The sequence below is a fragment of the Pangasianodon hypophthalmus genome, chromosome 9 (genome assembly GCF_027358585.1).
Source record: "Pangasianodon hypophthalmus isolate fPanHyp1 chromosome 9, fPanHyp1.pri, whole genome shotgun sequence".
NCBI lineage: Eukaryota > Metazoa > Chordata > Actinopteri > Siluriformes > Pangasiidae > Pangasianodon > Pangasianodon hypophthalmus.
In genome coordinates, this window is record NC_069718.1 from 24,226,938 (window position 1) to 24,249,949 (window position 23,012).

Consider the following 23,012-nt stretch of genomic DNA (forward strand, 5'->3'; position numbering starts at 1 on the left):
AATAGCAATGATAATTAAAGATCTTAATTTTGGTAATTAATAAATACAATTGATTGAACAACAATAAAAAAAAGTACAACAGTATTTATTTTATATTAAAAATATATACAAAATTAATTTTATTTATAATTTTATTTTAATAATTTCACAGTCATATCTTTGTATATTAACATGCATTTAAAAAATATACCCTAGAAATGAATACCGTTTGCAAAAAAATTAACCAAGAAATTATACAGCTGTGGAGTTTTTTCCCTTCTCATGGCTCTTCGAGGAGGATAAGGTCTAAATGAAAGGCTCTTAGAAATCCCAAAAGGGTGAGGCGTTTGCTGTCTATTCTACGCAGCTGAGATGGGGGAGGAAACCCAGGCCCTCCCTCAGAAACATTCCATTTCCTGCCATTACACTGTTTCCCCTTTCCACTGATCATAAACTACTCTTGGTGTGTATCATTTTCTTATAGTTGTAAAAAGATCTGGACAAGAAAATTAAATATATATTTACCATAGAAACAGAGAATCCTCTGCACAGAGCCTATTGCCTTCTCCTTCAGGTGCAGGTACTGTTTTCTATACATTTATTTATATATGTGATGCACACTGTCCAGGCTATGGTAAACAAAATGAAACAATGAAATCATTACATGCCAGAAGAGAGGATGATGGTGTGACTTGTGCTAAATGTGCCTGGCTGAGTTGAGATACAAAACACCAATGGCATGATACACCAGATATCTCTGAATAAGAAGCAAATCTCTGAATCATTTTAGCTTGTTATACATGAAGCAATATGGACACTGACAATGTGAGAGCACGAGGCCGGATTCCAGGTTATGCACTTTGTAAGTATATGGGGAGAGTTTATGTTTTCAGCAGCAAACAGTAGCCAGCTTCCTGACTTTGTGTGAGAACATAATCAGGGAAAGGCAGGGCACGCCAAAGGGAGGCTCTGGAAATATTTGGCTCCTTTGTAATCATTGACCTGCTGCTGTTTCTTGTTCTCTAACTAAAAATAGACTTTCAGTGTCTTTACTCCTAAACCTCCTTTTGCATGTTTGGCAGACGTAAAATATAATTCATCTTAATCAAACATCAAAAAGTAGGAGCTGGACATAGAGTCGAAGAGATGTCCTGAACTCAGCTGTTTGTTCATCTGTGTTTCTCCATTTGTATTATAATGCTGTTTTTAAGGGTCACTGGTTAATCTTTCTTCATGTTAGATTCAAGGATGGTTTGATGCTATTTTAAGTCCTCAGGAGTGACGGAAAATAAGAGGTTGCTCTGATTTTGGACATTGTGATGAATACATGAGGGAGCAGAAAGAGCTCTTTTCTGAGATGAACAGTGTTGTAGAATAGAGACGTTCCATGCTTACTGTTCCTCTCCTCCACCTCCTCACTTCATCAGAAAGCCCCCTTTCCCTGATTTCTGGCATCAGGTTCTGTTACTTGAATATTTATCTCAATTACTCACAGTCAAAGGGCAGGGGGGCCCCAAAAGAAAGCCCAAAACATGATTATTCACAGTCGTAGTGGAATTGGCTAAACATTTTTTTTTGCACGTCTGTTTGCACTTGGATATCCCTAAATGTTCTGTTATTACTGCAATTTTATTTTAAGATGGAGTTGATCTCAAACAGGGTTAGCTAACTATCATATCACTGAAGTTGGCTTGCTAACAAGAATTCAACAGGCTTAGCTTGCTATCCTGAGGAAGGCTGCTATCCTGTATCCTGAGGAAGGCTTTGTTAAGCTGAAATGCATTGATCAATGATTTATTAATGTTTTTATGATTTAGCCTAATTTAATAAAGGCCTTTTACGCTTAACCGCATGAGTGCCTTGGAATATTTTGTTGTTTCATCTGATATTTACCTCTCACACATCCAATAAGCACCAGTGGCCACACAATTGTTTATACCCCTGTAGCACACCCAGTTGTCTTGTTTTGGAAGGCTTAGCTTGCTAGTTATTTATATTGCTGTAGCTGTGCTGTGGTGTATGGGCAGCACCTCAGATTTTGCTGTGATGTAATTGTAAAACATTATGTCTTGAACGTGACCAAGAACAAACTTGTACGCCTTCAAATTATCTCTAGTATAAATGCTCTGAGTTTCTATAACAGGCTAAACCGCTGCTTAGCATCATTTAGCCATTAACAGGAAGACAAGCCATAATGATCTTCTTGAGTTAGTTTAACTGAATAGCACTACCTGTCTTTTAGTGGTAATCCGTAATAATAAGTGGATATACATTTTATAAAATTCTTGATAGATTCTTCAGTCAGATGATAACCAAGTAGCGTTAAGTTGCTAGGCTACTTGCGTCTTTTTGCAACCAGGTTGCACGCATCTCTCTTTTTGTTTACAGACACCATCTATATGAATACTGGATACAAATACAATAATACACAGAAGCCCCTTGCTCTATTAAGGCACTGGAGCATGGACCACAGGGATGTCTGTAGGAGTGAGAAGGACTGTCTTGGTCCTGATGACAGAATTCCACAAAGTTTCCAGAACATTGTAAAGACACTAGACCGTAACCTTCATGTTGTACAAGATACTGCAGAAGATGCGTATTCTGTTCTACAAGATTACATATGGACCCTCATTGCCTAGGTCAGAGATTTGGCAAAGGAGCTATGAACCACATACCTAAGGAAAAGTATATGAAAGGTGGATGAAATACAGCTATGGGGCAGGGGTAAAGAGGGGGAAAATATCTGGGGGAGGAAGGTTTTCAGGCATTAACCTGTCAGGGAGCCAGTATTTCCTAATGGAGCTCCTGCTCTGAGCAAGGTTGAAGATGCTATCTAGTTCGTCTAATTCATCCAGATCTTATCTATGACAGAGAATCTTAAATTGATATATCAGGATGCCTGGTTTTATAGATGGTAAGTGTTGGTTAATGTCCTATATGAGCTGCAGGTCTGGAGCCTCTGTGCAGTTGCAGTCAGTTTGGAATCTTTAGTTAAAGCAAAAAGGACGTTTCAACACAAAAAGACGTCTTCTGAGTAATAAAGATGTGGTGGTTTCAGTTCATACACCACAATGCGCACAAGCTTCTAAACCTTTTTGTTCTGAGACCTACCGCTGACAGCAATCAGTCTAAATATCACATGGTTACATGTGTCCATGGCAGTTTGATTTCTGGCTCCACTGGATGTATGTTGCTTATAATTGTGAAAGTTGCAGCACGTTTGAGGGAAATCTCAAATATGCCACCTTCTTGCCATCTTTAACCAAATTACCACTGTAATTTGTTTATTTGTTCAGTTTGATGGGGTTGCCGTGCCTGTTTTTAAAATCAGCTCAGAATGAGCCCAATATGCACCTCTCATCCCCAGTATACTGCTTTCTAAAGCCTAATAGAATAGTTACTGTTGCAAATGCAATGTAATATTTGAAAGTAATGTCTTTCAATACAATGAGGAAAATAAAATTTCCTTTGGCATCAGTTCAAAAGTAGCCTCTGGCAAAAACCAACCTGGCAACACTGCAATATTCTTTTTCATGCAGATCTTTCTTCATTTGAAGTATAATACCAGCCTTGCTCATTAGTCTCACCAGTTAGATATGGACTAGGTTTCCTTGCTGGGTTTCCTTGTGGAAACCCACTCAACGATGGCCAACGCTTATCTCCACTGATAATCTATGAGCAAACAATAGGCTGAAAATGAAGAAGACGGACTGGAAGGATGTCAAACTGAAGCTTGGAAAGGGAGTCCTGATATACACAGCCCAGAAGAGTCGTTATCCATTGACTCAGGTCTCTCTAACTGCCTTTTGGACTGGGCATCAAAGAAAACATTTCAATGAAAGCCTTCTGTCCATGGTTTGTTAACGCTTCCCAGTGATGCCACTCCCCCAGCTAGCATTGTGGCTGCCAGTATTATATTTCTCTCTGCTTATATATTCTAGATGACATGGTATTGGTACCATGGATAACTGGTATTATTTTAGGTCCCAAAATGACTCTGCAGAAGTGTGCAGAAGAGCTCTGCAAACACAGGTATTGGATTGTGCCTAAATCTCGCGCTCCTCCATCCTTCAGAGACAGGACCTACCAAAGAAAAGAGAAAGATGTTAAATAAAATTGATGTTTTTCTGCCTTGGCATACAGTCTGTGTTATAACAGCCTGGTCAATACTGCCCTCACATTATAAATTTTCTCAGGTCTGCCAAGTAGACAAGGATGTGATTGATGGAAGCCGTGACAAACACAAACCAGCTGTGCATGCCATGGAACATCTCATTTAAAAACACCTGGAAAACAGAAGAAACTTCTTCCATAATCACTCTCTCCTTTGCTGGCAATCGATACAGCTGAAAACACAGATCTGTAGCGCTGGATAGGAAGACAATCACACAGTACTTACTGAATAAGGTAGTCCAGTGGCCTTGAAATTGTAAATACCTCCACAGGGACAAAGTATGGAGACAACCGTTCTGAAACATAGAGGACGTTCTCCTGGTAGGAGAGCAAGAACAGTGATTAGAATGATTAAGAAAGTCCATAACAAACAAGGTTGTAGCCTCTGTCTGATAGATTCCTGTGCAAAGTAGGATAGGCTGGGTTTCTTCCTGGATATTTGGCAGGCTTAGATGCATGCAGTAGAATAAGTGGTGGAAGTCAAAGTGGTAGTTTCTGAAATACTATCAATTTTCTTTAAACACATTTTCTGATTTTTTTTTCCTCATGTAGGTTTATTCCTCAATGATCATTTGGACCCATCAGTACCACCATACCACCACCCCCCAACCACCACCATCATCACGCCACCACCGCCCCAACCACACGGACACACGTGGAGCTCCAATCTCTTCTCTATTCATATGTAAATGTAGCTGATAAAGATAAAGATGTCTCCCATGCTGCCATGCTGTCACCTCTCCATCAACCTCACAAGAGATATAAATAACAACAACTACCTTTCACATTCCCTTCACAGACAGAGATAAGATGGAGGATCTGGTTGAGAGCTTTCACACTGAAATACATGCAGACCTGGTTAGTGATATTTATCTTCTCAGTCTGGACTTCATTCATTACTCTGTAGTTCATGCATTCCTCTGGTAAGAAATTAGTTAACCATGCCTTAACAAACAAGGTACAAAACACTATAAAAATATATCTTTTTTTCCAGCAAAATGGTAGGAAGATATATGTGTTCACCCTCACAAGACTAGAGAAGAGTTTTTCATTTAGAAAATCAGTGACATCCATGCTCTGCGATACCAAATATGTCAAATATTTACAGAACAATGCTCGATATAGATGCTCAGTGCATACCACCTTCATATATGCTGTATAAAACACTCTGTATACAGCATAGCTGCTCAGGAATCCTTAGCATGATAGAATACAGATCACAGGTACAGCAGGATACAAAGAAACATTATTTGACATCTGAATGAATGTAATTCAAATACACTGGGATTCAAACAGAGAGAATAGCAGGGATTTTCTGGGTCTAACATGTGACTTATGTGCTTCATGATATCCAGTTGTTTTAAGCCAATGAAACCATACTGAAACTGTATAAAAAGCTGTTAAATCTGCATTGTACCTTTGTCATGTTTATGTCATGTCATATTCAGCATTGATACTTCCTAAAATGAGATCCAATCTTCACCTACCTTAAACAGTTTCAACAAAATTCTTGAAGCTGTGAACCACTGGAATTATTTCAGTCCAGTGACTATATCCTGCTGTGCAAAGCTTGTCAGGGTGTTCAAAATTTCTTTCCCTGTCAGACTGATAAAAGTCTGATAACCAATGAGATAACTGGCAGGGGCTTTGAGGGCTTTGGAAATGATTTCCAAAGAGATGTGTAGACATCTCTTGCACTTCATATTGCCTGTCAGGCAGTCAGAGACTACTGGATATTAGAGGTTTCAATGGAAAGTTATCATAAAGGAAACCATGACTCTGTAGACAGAGACTAAACAGAATCCAAACTATGAACATGAATGAAAATAAGGTTATTGCTATTCCTCCACAGCCAAATATTAGTCATGTCTGTTCTTGTACTTGTGGTGGTCAGTATGTAAGATGGGCTGAATAGCATTGTTTTATTGTATGTGTTCTCTGAGGTGGACATGGTGTTCTGCAACCTTGTCAAGTAATTCAGATAAAATCTCATCAAGCATATCACATGGTGCCTTTCAGCCTTTTAAAGAATGGTAGTGTGATCTACGTTGACTACACACTGATGATGGCTTTGAAGCTGAAACCTTTGTGTAATTTTTCCCGGTTTGAGTAAATGATTGAACAGAACTTAAGGTGTGTGCAGACTTCATTCTTAAGGGATTTATACATGAACAAGTTCATGCACCTATAGAAGTGTTACGAGAGAGTGTGTTGTTGAACCTGTTCTATTACTGAGGTTATTGCCAATAAGGCAGGTTCTACTAGTTACTATATATTTATATTGCTCCTTAAATAAACTTGATGTAAACATTTGTACAATAAATATGTGCCACTCTAAAATGTGGTATATGTAAAATTTACACGAAAACAAGTTTGCCAAAGTGTCTTCAACACTCCGACAGTACGATTCAGTAATTATTTCCCAGGGAGCAACATGATTCTGGAAGTGTTGGTGCAGGAGCGCAAACTATTTGGCAAGGTTCTCTTCAAACTTTCAGAAACACCTAATTCTGCCATAGTAAGTGCATCTGCCTAAGTGTTGCCTGGTCTCTCCGTTTATTCTGTCAGCTGTCTCTGATATACCTCAGGCACTGGATGAATTATTTAAAGCCTCTTATTGCAGTTCCATGTCTGCGTGTAGACAGCAAAGAGGTACATATTTTAAACCATCGTCAAAAACACTTTCCAAGTAAAGATGCGTTGCTTATTAAAGCATAGGTACAAGTGAAATTCTTACTTTCAAGAAAGTTTTATAGTGTTTGTACTGTGACACTGCCTTTCCACTCTATTTACAGTATGTATTAAAAATATTAAAATACAGAAAAATCTGCACGCTATATTCACAGCCTGTTATTGCTTCTTTTCAGTGTCTTTGTTATAACAGTATGGCTTAAATGTATTTGTGGATTTGTTTTGTCTTTATATAAACCATGAATACACTGACCAAACCTGAGACAGCAGTGTCCTTAAAATTAAATTTCAAGTGAATGTTAGCCAAGAGAATGTTAGCCAATGATCTATACCTGAAAAAACACTTTATTTAGTCTGATTTAAACTCACTACAAACCATCTATAGACTCCAATGAACCAATCATTTGATTCTCAACAATATGTCAACTAATGTTTATCTATTTTTCCACATGGAATGGATCTGAATTTGTGAGAGTATTAGGGCAAAGTGATAATCTACAGTATAGATGATCTACAAAATACTGAGAGCTAAATAAACTGAAAGCAAAAGAGAGTCTGATAATCTATAGAGTGTGTGCAGATTATCTACTAAACTTCAACACAATAAAGTGTCATCAAATTGTTGAGAATTTCTTGAAAGGCTCATTTATGACAGTCAGCTGACAGATTTACAGATCCACAGTTCTCAAAGTGGGGTCACAACCCACCATTATTAGTTATTATATTTATTATTGATTCGTCACTTGAATGGATTTGACTGGTTATTTGAATTGAATGGGCTTAATTCAATCCTAACTACCTCAAAAACAAGTAAGCTTATAAATAATGTCAACTTGAACCTAATATGTATGGGCTAAATGGGTGAATGGGTGTGTGTGTGTATCCAGGGTGAATTCTCCTTTCTTGGCTCCAGATCCACCACAACCCTGACCAGGATAAAGTGTCTACAGAAAGCGAATGAATGAATAAACAAGTTAAAGAGGTCCCTAGCTATACAGTTTTTAAAAAAATGCTATATGTGGCTTGTTGACTGTTGTAGTGGACAAATAATATCCAGTGTTACCAAAAACTTCAGTTAAGTTCTTGATGGACTTTCTAAAAAGACATTTTAAATACAAGAATGAACAATTTCTGACACTCTTTCTTCATCACTCTTTCATTTCACCCCTTCAGAAAACTGAAGAATTGTTAACCATGTTGTTCTAAGCATTAATAATAATAACTGCGTTATGTAAGAAGGAGCAACACCTTGCAGCGCCAAGCATGTGTTTCATTCTAATGTTCACTTTCTGTACGATCTACACGAGTCAAGACATTGTGAAGCATCAGCGTGTCTCTGGTTAAAGAGTGCTCTAAGTAGGCCTACACACAGAGAGCTCTCTCGGGTTTATAGAGCCCACTTTTGCTCCTTTTAAGGTGCTTTCTCAATTTTCTCAGCGCCCTCTGTCTATACATCTCACTGCCAAAAGCCTCTTGGAGACATTTATAGTGACTTCCTCCGCCATGACGACGATATTCCCCAGCCCACTCTTACAACACATCCGGCCATCCCCCTGTCTCTTTCTGCTTCAAACACTGCTTTTATATACAAATATATATTAATGGTCTTAACAACAAATCACTGGTCAGGAACTTAGCAAGAATTAAACAAATAGATAAAGGAAGTTAGTATGTGAGCTTTTCCCTTTGATTTTTTAAAAATGTTTAAGCCTTGTGGCCCTTGATGGGCTGCATCAGGTGCGGCAGATAACCAAATAATCACTAATCTTTTAAGAAAAAAACATTCCAGAAGATATTTTTGGAGAATTTTGTACACCCAGACATGTGTTAGTTTGAATTTTCCATCAAACATTTGAAAAATTTGCTTTTCACTTACTGAAAATTATGGTTATATTTACAATTATGTCACTTTGTCCAAATACCTTTGAGCCCCTGAAAATGGAGGTACTTTGTTGAAAATGGTAAATGCTATTTTTGTGGAATCTCTTAAAATAAAGCTGAAAGTCTACACTTTGATCACATCTTGATTGTTTTATTTCAAATCCATTGTAGTGGTACATGAAGGCAAAATCACAAAAACTCTGTCACTGTCCAAGTACTTCCAGACCTGACTGTATATATATATATATATATATATATATATATATATATATATATATATATATATATATATATATACAGTCAAAGTTATGTCTATTTTAAGAGGTCAGTATGCCTCCATGCCAAAAACCTCTGAGTGTAACCTTAAATCTGTATCCTAGTAATGAATTAAAAAAAACACACACACAGTATATCTAATGGATTAATACAATGTTAATGATATGGGTACAAAAACATATCCAGTACTGACTTTCACAGAAACATACTGTATCTAATGACTGAATATTATTTTCCAAAGACATTGTTAGCTCATGGGCATGTATGGAAGAAAATAAGCACCCGCTCTCCCAGAACAACAATGTAAAGAGTATGAGATTAGGGTGAGTGCAGCAAGACCTTTTATGGAGTGTAAAGCTGCAGAGATGAGCTAAAGCTGTCCTGTTTACTTTGCAGCACATCAGGAGATCAGGGGGCCTCAATCACAGCTCAATAACTGTTATTGTTCAGCGGCGGAGCAAATGAAACAGTAGGACGAGGAGCAAATATGAAGGAGCTGGCAGTTGAAACTTGTCGAGTCAATTTGGCTTATCAGTGTGGAAGATCAGGCTGTGACTCACCAGGCTTTACGGTCAAGCGAGCCTGTGAGTTGTTTATTAGTTTGATGATTTAAAAGGGTCTTTTTCATAAGAGATCGAATGCTCTCAGTCCTTTTAGGGAAAAGAAACAGTCATGAACATCAAAGGATCACAGGGTAGAGAAAAAGCACGCTTGTAGTTATTGTTACACTCTCAGATTGCATGTCTTTGTGTGAGTAGAAGAGCAGAACAGTAGATGTGGGACAAATTATGAACCATGGTCACTAAACCATCACATACACCACATGAATCTTAATGTGTGGTTATATACTCTCATGTTCTCTTGTGCATGTATAGCTTACTTTGTAGTCATCATGTGTAACACCAAAAACTGTTTATGTTTATAAAAGGAAAGGGAAGATTATATGTGCTGCACCAAGCCTTATACAGGTGTACATTTAATAACACATTTTTTTCTGTTCTTTCCGCATGCACAGTTTTGAGAATTTGTTTAATTGCCACAGCTGGATCAGCTTGGATTGCATCCCTGAATGCATCAACTTGAAAAGTAAAAAGTTTTGCAAAAAAAAAAAAAGTTTTAATTATGTGTTTTACCAGCGTAACCAGTGATTCATAAACATAGTTTGTGTTGCAAGTACACAAATCAAGATTTGATCAAAATCAAAGCACTGTGTACATTGCAAAGCTTAAGTTTCAATCACAGTTTTGGATTTATGTGTGGATTTACACCAGATTTACATGCAGATTCCTGCATCTTCAGTAGTCGCTTTATCCTGGTCAGGTTTGCGGTGGACCCGGAGTCCATCCTGTGAAGACTGGGTGTGAGGCAGGAGCATACACTGGATGGGATGGATTTCTCATGGCACCATGTATACACTTTGACACACCCACCTACTGGGATGTTTTTTGGGAGGTGGGAGGAAACCAGACAACCTGGAGGAATCTCTCATGGACATGAGTAACTCAGCACAGATAGTAACCTGAGCTCAGGATCGAACCCTGGATCTGTGAAGCAGCAATACTCCCTCCTGTGTAGCTCTATAATGTTCTACATCATTAACATTATCCCACCAAACTCACTGTAATGATTTTGACATAATCACAGAATGTTTGTGAAATAATTGCTCCCATGTCTAATTGCCGTCACCTCTTCTCTGGAAGCCAGTCGAGGCATGGCGGGTCAGCACCCAGGAATAACTCTGAGAACAGGGACAGTGAGAGAGCACTTGGCTTGAAAAGGACGAAGGCATGGGTGAGAGACAGATAAGTGTGACATTTGTTTTGCTTGCTTCCTTAAAAGGGCCAGCCTGTCAGTTGTGTTTTCAGCATGGGCTGGCAGATGACAGGGATCTGCTGTGTGTGTCCGTGTGTGTGTGTGTGTGTGTGTAGTAATGAACCTCAAAGAACGTTTACTGATAAGAGCACAGAGTGGTCATTGCAGCAGAGACACTGTCTGCACCAGGGTCAAACCACACACTATATATCATCAACTACCCCTTAAATAAAAAATGTTCAAAAATTCATTTCAAAAATTGTCCTAGCTCATATCAAACATATGCACCTACATCATACTCTGTCAGACTGATATAAACACTCAAGCAAATTACTAACTAAATGACACATCCTGACTTCATCACCAGGCCAAAAGCTGAATTTCCCAGCATCACCTGTGGTGTTTTTGTTATTAGCTTTGCAGGCGGCTGACCGTGTAGAAGCCATGCAGGACTGAGAGAGCTGCATTTGCTGAAGACAAAATGCCTATGGGGCTGTATAAAGGCCCAGTGTGTGGAACTCTCAGGCTTTTAGAAGTCCTCCGAGGTTCCTTCTTCCATTTCACTGCCTCGCTTTCCACACAGTCGATTCTTCTGCTTCATTTCTCCTCCGTGAGTTCCAAACTGCCGCACTCTCACGATTGCCTGCTCTTAGATGGAGGTAGCTGCAGAAATGGAACACAAATTAAAAATAAATGCCTGAATGGGGCACGGGTGAAGAGGTGTGTAGAAGGTATGAGTAAGTATGAGCTCTTAATTAATCCATGGTACTTAACTGCATCCTGGTACTTTCCTGACACACAAAACTCAGAGAAGGACAAAGGACAATGTCTAAAAGTGTATAACTCACTGTAGTACATTTTAATTAATAGGTTACATCTCTGTAGCTATCTGTATGGATCAATATTAGACAATATGGATCCATCACTTGGGATGCTCGTCTGGTTGATCTGCCACCCAACCAAGTCTTTGATTCTTTTCTAATGCTGTGTCAGGAACCAGCGAGTTTAATTCGGTATGACAGACACAACATGAGACACCTACAGTCTACCCTTCTGCTTGTCTGTATGCATCTGGCTTCATGTATGTCCTCCTGCGCCCCTGTACATTCTCTTTGCATTAGCCTCCTGCTAACGCCCAAGTGAGCTAATGCACTCTCTCTCTATGAGCACTGAGAGTACAAAATCCTTGGACTCCATAACCTCCATCGCAGACCTCCTCCTCAGACTGAGTTAGTGGAGAACCAGAGGCAGGCCATGCCTTATTAATGTTGGCCAGCTTAAAGTGGCTCTCAGTGGGGAGGAGGCTGTGGTCTGTCCCTGTTTCCACTGAACGTCCATAAATCATGAGTCCAGGAACCGTCGCAAGTGCCTGTACAGTGCCCTCCACCTCACAGCAGCAACACCACAGGGATGGTAAATCATTCACAAGGCCACGAGTTTGAGAGCGGTACAGAAACAAAGCAAAGTTTTTCTACGTCGGTTTACTTCTTTAGACAGTGGTTCATTACCACGCCATAGATTTTCACCAGGACATCACTGCTATTGTTTTACAAGCTGTCCCATGATGTAGGTGGTGCTGAAAGGCCAGCTTGTTATGTACAATGACAAGAAGAAGGAAACACAATAAAGTGAGGATGTGATGTCACTCTTTTGAAAGAATACCTGAAGGTGGTGCAGCTGGGATGAAAAGAATGACCCATTGTTTCTGAGGAGGCAATACAGATGTTTCATGAATTAGGCCCTCTAAACTCATGAGACGTAAAACAAATTAATAAGAAAAATGCCTCCTTTTGTGACATATACATTATAGTACAGAGAAGAGCTTGTTATGAAGTTGGGGTCAGAGTGCAAGGTCAGCCATGTTATGTTATGTTATGTTATGGCACCCCTGGAGCAGAAAGGGTTAATGGCCTTTCTCAAGGGCCCAACAGTGGCGGCTTGGTGGTGCTGGGGCTTGAACTGCTAACCTTCTGATCAGTAACCCAGAGCCTTAAAGTCTGGGTATTCACTGTGGCCATAGAAACAAAGTTTATTGACATCCTTGATAATGAAATTAGTTCCACCTTTGAATTTTTTACTCCTAATGGACTAATATTCATTCAGTAGCTATGAATATTATGATCTCATGTGTGAAAATGAGTAGGTCCAATATAGTCTGGCTTTAAAGATCATGCAGGCTCGAGTGTTTTAGCTGTAGTCTGAACAGTCGTTTTTCTTCCAGACAACCCACTTCAGTCAGACTCCCATGAGGAAAGTGGGACTTCACCTTGTTTTCTGCTCTCTCGAGATGACATCACGGCACCAAACCCCTTCACACTGCAGCTTGAAAATGACAGGAGTCTCTGATGCCTCTGTGGTGATAAGAGGTGATGTCAGTATCTGTGCAGAAACCACGCTCTCTTCTCTTAAGAGACATACTGTTGCCAAGTATGGATGCCCACTCCTTTCTCCTTCCCTCTCCCTCTCTTTCCTTTACACTTGCTCGCCTCACTGCAGCCATCCAATCGTGTTAACTTCATCTCGCCGCTAAAACACTCTTTCTCCCTCTATCATCCACTGCAGCTTTTATCATGTCGCAGGAACGCCGGAGCTTCTGCAGTTTCACAACAGGAAGGATCTCCACCCTCATTGCTTGTAAAGTGTTTGTGTTTGATAAGTCGCATTTTCCTTTAATCTCTTACCGGATAGTAGTGATAATGACATAATATTACCATGGCAGTTAGCTTTTATCGTATCTTGGTGTCTGTGTTTGCAAGGTCTCTGAAGATCATGTAGAACACATGCACTGATTTGGTTAGAGCAATGTCTGCACTTCCTAACCATTTTCCTGTTCCAAACTTCTGGAATTCAAGACCAAAATTGCTGAATATAATCTGTTTATGTCTTTACATAAGAGTGATACACGCTACATGCTAACTAAAAGAAACAGTTATATTGAATCCTTTGGTTTGGCGCTCTGGAGGAACACTAAATAACACAAACTATTTCCCTACTAGCTATGGATCTAAGTAGAACTCCATTTTGCTAAGAACGTAGCACTAATTCTAATCAATGAAATCATCTGGAGCACATTTCTTTCTTTCTGCTTTTCTTAGTCACATTTTTCCTGGCATTTCTTCTTGTGTAACCTAAATTCAGTGTTCATTTAACAAACATAATGAACCCGTTTGGCATCCAGTTTCAGGCTCTCAGGAGAGGTGCTCTGATTGGAGGACGCTAATATGCAAACAGTCTCATTTTCAATCATTCAATCATACAAGTTGAAAGGTCTTGGACTTAGAGTGGAAGGTTGGAAAAACCATGAAACTCCCCACAGTGTCAGAGTGACCCAGCAGGAGAACTTCAGGGGCCACTGAGAACTTCTTTATCTTTCTTTGATTTCAGTTTATGAATCAAAACCTGATGATTATGTACTTATTAACAGAATCTCAACCCGGTGCAAACACATGTGTATTATCTCTCTGTTTGTCTCTCAGTCTTTCTCTCTCTATCTTCTAAGCTTCATAAATCTCTCGAGCTCTAAACATCAGGACAGTGTGTCCTTAAGTCTGGGTGTTTACATTCTATGAAGCAGTTCTACTTACTTGTCTCTCTCTCTCTCTCTCTCTCTCTCTCTCTCTATCCTAACTCCGCAGCGTCTCCCACTCTCTCTCTCTCTCTCTCTCTCTGTGGAGGAGGACGGTGCTCTGGCACAGTGGAGACTGCAGCCAGCAGTGTAAAGAGAGAGATAATTAAATGAGAGGCATGACTACATGATTGTTTATTCAAGCATACCACAGCCAAACAGAACACATATACAGTGTTCTTCTGTCTGAAAACAGGGCTGTGCATTCACTATTTGTGCTGGTAGCACTGGTGCAACAACAAATTAAAGTAGTGTAGATTTAAAAAGTACCTAATAATATTCCTATAAAGTGTTTATAGACATAACATCTTTAAATAGACACTGAATACCATATGAAACCATATCTAGATGAAGTAAACACACACACACACACACATAATTATTAATGCAGATTAATTAATAAATACTAAGCCTATACCTACGTCTAATGCTAATCTTAACCTCAGAAACCAAAATGAAAGGCTTTTTCTAGTTAAAAAAAAATAATAATAAAAGAAATCTGTAGTTTTTGTAAAAGAAAAAAAAACACCATTTGGCTGATCCTCATCTGGACCAGTCAAATGTCTCCACAAGGTCAAACCTGTCAGATATTCCTCTCCTTGTGCAGACATTTGGTCCCCACCAAGATATAAAAACATTCTCACACACACACACACACGCACACACGCGCACACACATGCTCAGCCTGGTTGCCTGATATACATCTATAAACGAGATCATAAACATAATGAGAAAAACTCAGTGAGAAAAAATTCAGTGAGAAAAACCTTCAGAATGTGTGTGTGTGTGTGTGTGTGTGCACATGGTCCCCTGTGATGAACTGGCATCCCATCTGGGGTGAATTCTCCCAGGATGGGCTCACAACTCTGACCAGAATAAAGAGGTTACTGAAGATGAATGAAATGAAAACATTCAAGATGAAGTGATCTTTCAAATAGATCAAAATAAATGGTAAGATTCTTTTTAAAGAAATTCTAATGGTGTTTGTGTGAAGAGCAGCTCCCACATAGCATCAGAGAAAGAGATGGAAAGAAAGAGGCAGATCTCTAACCTACTCACTTCCTGCCGTGCTGCCTTATGGGAGTGTCTCGGTTTAAACAGGTAAAACAATGACAGAAAGGTTTTTACGTACACTTTATGGCCAACAGTTTGCGGACACCTGGCCAACACGTCTACATGTGCTTTTTGAACATCTCATTCCAGATGTGGTCCCCCTTTGCTTTTATAATAACTTCCACTCTTCTGGGAAGGCTTTCCACTAGATTTTGGAGCGTGGCTGTGGGGATTATGAGGTCAGGTCCAATGAAGGTAAATTGTAATGCTACAGCATACAAAGACATCCTATACAATTGTGCATTTCTAACTTTGTGGCAGCAGTTTGGGGAAGAACCACATATAGGTGTAATGGTCAGGTGTCCACATACTTTTGGCCATATAGTAGTGTATGTACAAACATACAGACGTACATTGCTACGCATTTAAATATGAATTTATAACTAGATTTCATACTAACCCTAACTATCAAAACCACAGGGCACGCTGAAATATTTGCTACATGCTCCAGCTGTTCTGCTGGTTAGGATGGAGCCGAGTTCAGGACTCAGAAAAACCAGAAAATCCCCCCCACACACACACACACATTCAGAGAGAGAAGAATGAAGATTACAGCTCCTAATAGTAACTGAGTCCTGGGAATCCACATACTAAACAGCCCAAGAGGGGAAAAACTGTTTCCTCTGTGTTTCAGTTGTGCCATGAGAGCGCTGATGTTGGAGGAAAAGAGTAAACAACACTCTGTCCAGTACAAGACTGAAAATATGAAACAGATTCTACTAAAGAGTTGCTAAATTTAGTTCTCTGAGAATCAGAAAACACAGGAAACATGGGGTTAACATCTCTCTCCTACTGTGCCTCTTTCTGTGTGTCTCCCACATTGTACTCATATCAGTTCCTACTGAGAGTTACACAAATAGGATGACTGCTCCCCTGTGGTCTTCATGTTTCCCATAATACATTCAAAAATAATTGCAGGAGAACTGATCCAAGATCAGCATTCGTTCTGACAAAATCAGTATTTTAATCATCATGCGCATCAAATCAAAACAGATCCTGGAACAGCTCTGCTCTCAATCGGGGTTTCCCAGGATATCTGACCTGACTGTGTTCATAAGAAAAACGTGCCCCTGTGACCTCCAGAAAACGCCACACAAGTCACCATATGGAAAGACGAGGGGTACAGCTGGCTCCTGCTTTTTTTCCCAGCGTACCCCATTTCCTCTATCTGGTGCCTGGTGACCAGCAAGTCCACCCGGTCTGCTATACAGCGTCGAGCCAGGAATCACATAGCTTATGTTTGTCTTTACTGATTAACATTCTACAGAGCATTACCTAATAGGCTAGGCCATAAGCTGTACCTTCTTTTCTATCAAATCCTTGAAGGCTAGCTTTGAGTTTTGACTGTGTTCATGATTTTTCTTTTGTAAGATTTTAACTGTAATGACAGATTTTACCTGTAGGACAGATATTGCACACAATGACTCTGTGTGCGAATTTATCTTCAAATGCAAATTTATCTCGGAATAATTAAATAGCCCTAATGTAGGAGTGAGATTCAAAACAAAGGTGATGTATTAGACTCGGTTATTGATGATTTATCCCCGTCTCAGGGATCACAGAGGTCACATGGAGAGAGAAAGAGAGAAAGACAGTGTGTGTGTGTGTGTGTGTGTGTGTGTGTGTGTGAGAGAGAGAGAGAGAGACCTCCTTATTTTACATTGTCCATAAAGTATGTGTGGTCTGTGCACACTATATATAAAACCTTATTATGTTTATTATTAAATTGAGAAGCTAATCTTGCTTTCTTTATTACTGTATTCCTATTACAGTCGGAGACCTGGCTTTGTTTTTGTAATTTTCTGAATGAGATAAAATAGAAACACCACTACTCTGTTATCTTTTGAGGAACTGTGCAGCCTCTAGAGCTCACGGACTGGGAAGGACGGCCACTGCAATTCTTTCGCAACACAGAATTCCCAGGAAGTCACATGACTTTGTGTCACCATAAACTGTTATTATAAAGTCTAAAGCACTACATCCAGGGACTTTTTATTATTTTTTTAATCAATGAAAATGTTTAGTCCTCCATGCTGTAAGTCGTTCCATGTCAGTCTCATGGGCTTTGTAGTGGTTCGACCCCACTCTCTTCTGTGCATCGTTTGTTTTCACTTGGAATTAAGACTGTAGATTTTAAAGGCCTCACATCTCTCCTAAAGCTCTGCCGCACTGCCTAGAAGACCTGCACGAATGTCAGGGTGAAAAAAGCCTTTTGCTATCAGAGAGGATCATAACACTATCAATCAGTGCTCTGAAATCTAAACAGTTCAGACACACAGCACCTCTGTTTAGATATCTCTCTCTGCTTGTCTTCTTCTCCCCCCCTCCACCCTCGCTATCTCCATGACCCAGAGGATCTCCTCACCCCTGCTTTGAGCTGTGAGTGAGAGACACCAGACCTACCTACACATCCACTTTAAATAGCAAATCCAAACGGGCCGTCTGCTCATCACGACACCCTTCAAACACTACACAACTGTGTGTTCCCGTCATGATAGTATGCTATATACGCTTCTTACATGAGGGGCAACAAATTGTGTAAGTTTTATTCCCACAGGTCAGCAAGCTTTTTCCCAAAAGAAAAAACCTCACTCAGAGGAGACACACACAAGCTGAATTCTTCAACCAGCCATGAAACACACTCCTACACGACCATGTATGGTATGGCAGGGCAAAGTGAAGAGGAATGCTAATCTAGGATCAAATGTACTTTAGCCGACACTGATCTCAGTTACTGTGAAAAACAGCCCATCTGAACAAGATCAACCTACTCTGATCCAGAAGCAGCACTCAAACTCGAGGAGGTTTTAATGTGGCTGAAAAAAAAAAAAGAGCAAGTCAGCTTAAAGCCCTTGTTTTCTTCAGCTGCTCCATTAAGGCTCCTCAACAGCAGCTACGCAGAGCAGAGGCACTGAGCAGAACTAATTTCATTAAATATGAAAGAAGGAGAAAAAGGCGAGACATGAGTACAGATTTACTTCAGACACAGTCCTGACAGAACTGACACAGACACTGTCATATCCTGGGTTTACAGTTACTCTAAATTGGTCATTAGGATCTATCACGAGGTCCATAGAGCATTTATTTTGCCCAAACATTTAGTAACGCTGTCAGAAGGAATTTCCTGTTTGGGCAGATAGAAGAGGTTTGATTTAAATGACGGACATCCCACCCATCAAATGAGAGCAAGGGTCTGATTTATCCTTGACCACAACAGGAAATGTCTACCGCTCCACTTCTTTTTGTTTATACAGCATCCCATCTCTACTCTGTGCTCTACATAGTGTTTTTTTCTCCAGTGACAAATTAAAAAATCATTTGTACCGAGTAAAAAAAAAGTGCCTCTCTGTAGCTTTTTATTGCTTGTCATCACCTGTCATTCAAAAAAAAAATCCCATGATCTGATAAGCCAATTAAAGTTTTAGGGAAACAAGTCCAAAGGACAGAAAGAGAGGAGTCCAGAACATTTCCATTCAGTCTGTACAGAGCAAATGGCTCTCAATTTTTTTTTTTTTTTTTTGACTTTATGACCATGACTTGGTTTTGGAAATTAAACTAGTAATGCGAACAAAATGGTTATATAATGCAGTTTTTACCGTTTTTTCTGTAACTGGTCAGGGTTAGTGTTATAAACCTATGATCATTTTGATTTCTTCAGAAATCAGTCACTTCACTCTCTCACTCGCTTTATCCTGCTCAGGGTTGTGATGGAGCTCAGAAATATCTACCAGCTCTTATTCTTACTGTTTTTTTTTTTTTGCATACTGCATGATGCATTTCAACAAAGAAAACCCCAGAGCACCAGAGCCCTTTAGAGAGCTACACACTTATTCATCTGTGTGATAGACATAGTTCTCGACACACTAATACCTGTAATAAGTAACTGGTTCGATCGAGTAGGTGGAAATTATCCAAATATGGGCACTGTGCTTATGGTGAGTATGCAGAGCAAAGGAAATTAGAATACAAGGGTTTACTTTGCTTGGCAAGCACAGGCTGAGTTATCTAACATTACAAAAATGCAACACAGCCGAAGAGAGCAAGCCAGCATGATTAGTAACTACACGCACATACATAACACACATGCACAAAAACATACACAGCAGGTAGCTACAGTTTAACTGTTTTAGTTAGGCTTATAACTCTGGAAATGAATCAGTAACAGTGATCTCTCACTTAACCCCTTCAGGTCCCATGTTCATTATAATGGCTATCATATGATTTAAGGATTTTTTTTCATCAAGATCTGAACAGACACAGGACTAGTAGAAATACAAAAAGAAAACATTTTAAACATGTTTTTATGCTTTAAATTAGTATTTAAGATTGAAAGCGTATGGGGTGAAAATGACTATAAGGCCAAAGGAAAACTCTAGTCTATTTTTGAGCTTCTCTATCAGAATCAGATTCTTTTTATTTTTTGCCAAGTATATTACATATATACGAGGAATTTCTCACTGTGTGTCACAATAACAGACTATACAAATTATGCCGACAATTACAACATAGTACATAAAGGGATAGAAGGAAAAAAGGTAGCTAAATAGAGCTATATTAAGAGTCATGGTATAGAAAAGCTAAAAAAAAAAAGGGATAGTCAACATATACATTTGTGTGAGGACTGGTTGACTATATTCCAGTGTACAGTTGTATACATATATATACAGTGTGACATAGATTTTTTTTTTTTACAATGACACAGTGATGTATAGATTCATAATTAATTTCAGGCAAAAGAATTATAATTTGCATTTTCTAGGAGAAAATACTGGAATAAATATAAAAAAAAATACTGGAATAAACATATGTCCAGTGTTCTAATCTGTTGTAGATTCTTGATGTTCGTGTGGGTTTCCACAAAGCAAAGCGACCACTTGCAAAGACTTGTAAGTGTGTGTTTTTTGTTTCAGCAGGCAAGAGTGTCTGCGTAAAGTAAGCCAAAGTGGCGAGACGGCACCTTCTCTCAGGAGACCCTCCATCTTACAGCATTATACATCACATCGCATCACATCAGCATGTCTGGGCACCGGCTTTCTTAATAAGATAAATATTTTAGAGGCACCTCTCCCCCTTGTGTTGACTTGTCACTTTCTGTTTCTCCAGCTGACCCATCATAATGTCACAGCCTCTCCAAACTTCTGTCTGTCCTCCCTGTTTCTGTCTGTCTGCTCATCTTTACAGCACCATCGTATTCTTTCTCTTCTTACACATTTACTCCACATGGCTGATGATTCTAATGAAGGCCTTAACTGAGGATAATCAATGAGGAGTACACAGATACTGCTTGCATACCTGTTTAATCAGTGTTTACTTCCCAGAGTGTAGGAGCAGAGGTAGGTCTGTAAAATTTGATTGCAACAGTAGTCTTTTGTTTTGCTGCCCCAGTGCCTCTGACCTTGAGCAGGTGCAGAAAAAAAAATCAATGGTAGCACCTTTGGGGTTGTGCATTTGCACTTCACGTTATGGCATGCAAGGCTGAGAGAGTTAATACAGTGCTACCAGAGAAGCAGGATGGCTTACATGCTTATACTGTGAGACAATCCAAAGTGGACTATGATAAGAGGAGTGCCATGGAAAACTGGCCTCCCTTTCCAGTGGAATTCAGCATGTTGCATGTCTATGGTTCCCTACTCCCTAAGTGCACTACATAGAGAATTAGGTAATGCATCCAAACTGTACATATTGCACCATATTGGACTGAGGCATCAACCATTTAATGTGATGCCAATGTGACTTCATCAGCCTGTGATACATAGATACTCCGACTGACAAGAAAACACATCTAGTGGCGTCTTCAGAATTTAAATTAAAGCTTGTTTGATAAAGATTCTTTTGATACATTTATATATTAATGTATGAAAGGCGGATCTGCTGAACTGCAATTAGTCAACTCAAACGTAAAAAGTGAAATAGTTTTCTGGTACAAACTATAGAAGGGTAAGCCAGAGACAGCAAATCATGCTGACATTTTAAAGAATGCATTTTGAGAGTTAAAATAAAGAAATAAAAGCAGCAAAAAAATAAATAAAAATAAACTACTCCCACAAGTCCTATATGAGTCAACTAATCTATTTATTCAGGAAACCACCCAACTGAGCAACACTGCCACTGAGATAAAAAGTGCAGCTGTGGTTTGTGGGTTCTGCCACCTACTGGGCAAATAACCTGTCATTATTAATACACCTTTATCACTCTGACCACAAAAGTAAATCATTTTAAAGATACACTATATGGCCAAAAGTTTGTGGACACCTGACCATAACACCCATATGTGGTTCTTCTTCAAACTGTTGCCACAAAGTTTGAAGCACACAATTGTATAGAACGTCTTTGTGTGCTGTAGCTTTACAATTTCCCTTCACTGGAACTAAGAGGCCCAAACCTGTTCCAGCATGACAATGCCCCTGTGCACAAAGTGAGCTCCATGAAGACATGGTGTGTGAAGGTTGGAGTGGAAGAACTAGAGTGTCCTGCACAGAGCCCTGACCTCAACCCCACTGAACACCTTTGGGATGAACTGGAACACTGACTGCACCCTAGACCTCCTCACCAACATCAGCGCCTGATCTCACTAATGCTCTTGTAGCTAAATGATCACAAATCCCCACAGCCACATTCCAAAATCTAGTGGAAAGCTTCCCAGAAGAGTGGAGCTTATTATAACAGTAAAGGTGGGACCAATTCTCCAGCTCTTTGGAATGAGCACATATGGGAATGATGGTCAGATTTCCACTTATTTCCAACCAGGAAAAAAACAAAGACAACGCTCTCTCAACTCGGAATTCCTACTTGGGAACTCAGAATGGTCTCCTCAACACAGAGTTCCTCTGAGTTCAGCAAATGACGTCAAATCAACATGGCTGCTCACAGTATTTGCAATAAACAATACTGTATTTACAAGTATTTGCTTTAGAATAATCAACATACAGACATATTTGCTTGTTAAATCTATAACACTGACTGTACAGTTCTCTGTTCTGAGGAGGAAAATATACATCACTCATCACAGTTAGCTGGCTAGCTTGTTGCTAAGAAAAGACGAACATGGAGGCATCCATGTTTTTTTTTCATACCACTTTATAGCCTGAATGCACAGACGTAAATCCGAGCTCCGACTTCCCACCTCCGATGTAAGTCGAATGCAGCACTATTCTGTTACAATATGCTTATAAGAAATAATTTTCCATCCACTAAGCCAACCTTATATAATCTTACGTACAGGTTTCATTTAAGCAGAGTTGTTTTTTGGGTAGTCAGCGTGTCAGTCAGACACACTGCACATCTGCCAGAGGTTTTATAAAGCCAGGCTTTGGTTCTTTACACAGTATATTTGTTGTCTGATGACATCAAAAGCTATACTAAGCTGTTGGGGCTTAAAATGAAACAGGGAATGAGAACACAGGATCCCATAGTGTCTGCCAGATCACAGCTAGCTGGTGTGAGTTATGCAATGACTTATATT

General features: G+C 39.5%; 1 long non-coding RNA gene across 2 annotated transcripts in view; it reads right to left on the reverse strand.

The window, feature by feature from the left end:
* Positions 1 to 9,040: 9,040 nt before the first annotated feature.
* LOC128318824 (uncharacterized) overlaps positions 9,041 to 23,012 on the reverse strand; it is a 31,890-nt gene continuing 17,918 nt past the window's right edge. For both annotated transcript variants that reach the window (XR_008302270.1, XR_008302269.1), the window contains one exon: positions 9,041 to 11,475. This is a non-coding gene — a long non-coding RNA (uncharacterized LOC128318824). The remainder of the gene's footprint in view (positions 11,476 to 23,012) is intronic.